This window comes from Phaethon aethereus, assembly GCF_964289735.1.
Source record: "Phaethon aethereus genome assembly, chromosome: 17".
Lineage (NCBI taxonomy): Eukaryota > Metazoa > Chordata > Aves > Phaethontiformes > Phaethontidae > Phaethon > Phaethon aethereus.
The window spans coordinates 9,658,684-9,661,657 of NC_138593.1; positions in this window are offsets into that span (position 1 = coordinate 9,658,684).

Here is a 2,974-nt window from a genome sequence, read left to right on the forward strand (position 1 = left end):
GAATACGCTCGTTTTTGGCTGTGCTTTATGGCCACAGACCTTGCGGAGCTCTGCAAGGAAGCAGGCAGAGACACGGGGAAGACGTCAACTAGCTTTTACAGCTTGGATTATTTAGGACCATTTTAAGACACTGACGTATTTCCCCCCTCATAAGGCAAACAACAGCGCGCTTATCCACGCCGGATCTGCAGGGGTGCTGGGCAGCATCGGCTGTGGGGTGGGCACCGCTGGGGCAGAGCCCGGCTCCCTCGCCAGCCCCGCACCCCGTGCCGACAAGGGAGCCAGTTAACACAAACCAGCCCCACCGCGCCGGGGCCGAGTCAAACCCTCCGGCTCCTCCTCTGCCCGCCGCGCAGGCTGTTCCCAGCTCTGGTCTTGCAGCGCAGCAGGTGCCCCCCCCCCCCGCACCCTCATCCTGTGGGACCAAAAAGGCTGGGAACTGTCGTCTTATCTCCCGAATAAATGTATTCCCAGAAAATCCCCATCCTGAGGCACCGGCCTATAAGCCCTATCTGTCTGTGTTGGTTTTGCATTTCATGCGGCCGTATTTCCGTAACCAGCTACCGGAGGGGGCGGCTGTCACCTCCCAGGGACTGCGAATGGAAGCAAAGGGCCGGGTGTCACCCGCTGTCCCCACCACCATCCAGGGCTGAGGGAGCACGGCTCGCTCACACCGTCACCGGACTCCCGCTGCCTCGCTGCTGGACGCTTTGTCAGCAGACATGGGGCTGGCAAGAAACCAGGCTGGCACTTGCTACAGAGAAGTGTAGAAAACTGACAGTTATGGGGCCGGGAGCTGTTCCTGCTGTGTTATTATTGGCAACCTCTGTTACAAGAAAAAAAGAAAAAAATTAAGAATAGACGTAAAGACCAACATGTTGTTTTCTCCGCCCAGCTGAGCTGTCGAGAATAAATCATTGGGGTTTTTTGCAAACACCCGTCGAGGCTGGGGAAATCTGCTGGGAGCCGGAGCACTCAGGTCAGGGCTGTCCTGCCACGAGATGGTTACAGCGTGTCCCGGGGACGGAGCAGCGGGGAGCGGGGCCAAGAGCGGCGTCGGGAGGTGGCTCCAGCCCAGGAGTAGGATTGCAGGCTGCGGGGTCAGCAAAACCCGCTCGCGCTCTGGGCGGCACCTGAAACCTTTCCAGGAAGGAAACCGGCGGCCGAGCACCGCTGCACCCGGCAAAGGGCCCTCCCGGCGCCGGGGAGGCAGAGAGGCTCCGGCAGCCGCCGTGAGGAGTCGGCAGATGCTCAGGGAAGAATTAATCAGTCGATACGCGGCATTTCTGCTCAGCACCGAAATGAAGGGCCTTGGCTCCCGGCCGCGGCCGTGTCCCCAGCCCCGGGGCCGGGGTGCTTGGAGGTGGAACCCCCCTCGCTCCCGGCCTCTTGCCTGGGGATGCGCAGCGGCCAGGCAAACCTCTCCGCAGCCTGTGACCTCCCCGTGAAAGCACGGATGGCCATTTGTACTGCGCCGGTCTTTCTTAAAAAAACCCAGGCGTGGGGACAGTAGGTTAAACGGCCAGTTCAGCAAAGTGCCTGCGGTGTATTGCCACAGTTAATCTATAACAAAACAAGTTACACGCTGCTGGAGCTTGGCCTGATTTTCTGTGTGTGTGTGTGTGGTTTTTCCAAGGGTAGGTGCTTGCAAGCGCCCCGCTCGCAGCGGCGGGGCTGCTCTGTCGAGGAACCGGCGCCAGCCCGGGCTTCGTTCGGCACCGGGCTGGCTCCGCGTCCCTGCCGCGCTTTCATCTTCCGTTAAAATCAAGCCTGTAGTGCCGCGAGGCCGCAGGGAGCAACAGCGAAGCCGAAGCAGATGCCACTCGGAGCTCATACCAAGGGGACGGCGGCCGGGGCGGCGGCAGGGTGCTGCCTGATGGGGAGCGGAGAGGACGGTCCTCAGGCCCGTGTCCGCGCCTGCGACGCGGCTTCAGCATCCACCCCACCACCCGCCCACGTACGGGCGGGCCTGCGCCGCGCCTCGCGCCCCAGCAGGGCCGCAGGCAGTCCAGGCACGGACATGGGCAGCCGGGTCTCAGGCAGCACTGGAGCCGGGCGGTGGGGAGCGCGGGGGGCTTCCCCCGGGGCGACAGCACCCACTTCTGCTTCTCAGTTCGGCGCCTCCGGGGATCAAACACCCGTGCAGCTCGGCTTCATCTGAAAACATGGAAAAGAGAGGAAAGTGGGAAAAAATGGGGAAGAAAGGTAACCACCAGCTCTACGGACATTGCTGCTGGTGCCCCGGAAGCCAGGCCGGGCCAGCCCAGGCGCAGTTTTCACCGACTCCTGATGTAAAAAAGCTGGAGATGCTCACGCAGCCTGGCTGCCGCCCTCCCCTCATGTCCGTAATTCAAATTAGCGACCTACTGCATGGCTCAGAGGAGATGATAAGCTTGTTTTTCAGAGCCGACATCCACAGAAACCAGAGGAGTTTCCGTGAAGCCCTTTGCACCGACAGCGTTGGGTAAAGGCCCAGCTCTTCTTACAAGTCTTGGGATTTTTGAGTGGCGAAACCGCTGCGTGTTAATGCTCGCTAACAGGCGCCAGGACAACAGCTCGTACGGTCAGAGGGCTCGGATGTTGCACCTTGGACGGGCCAGGCTCCTTCCCAGGCGGCCGTAGGCACCAGAGCTGCTTTTTTCCCCGGGAAGGGGCCTTGTCCCAGCCAGCAAAGTCAGGCCCTGGTATTGCCGGACACCGGTGGCTCACAAAGCCAGTAACTGCTCCTGGCTGTCAGGCTTTGTCCGATTGTGGCACAGCAGGAAAGCAGAAAGAGGCAAGAGAGGAAAGGAAAGGGAAAAAAGGAAAAAGAAAAAGGTAAGAAGAAAAAAGAGAAAAGAGAGAAGAGCAGGGAAAAGAAAATCAAAGAGACAAGAAAAGCCAAGAGACGCAAAGGAAAGTGATGGCAAGGGGAGGGGTTGCTGCATGGTCAGGGGTGCACTGGGGGCTGGAGAAGGGCTCTGGGGGCTCCCAC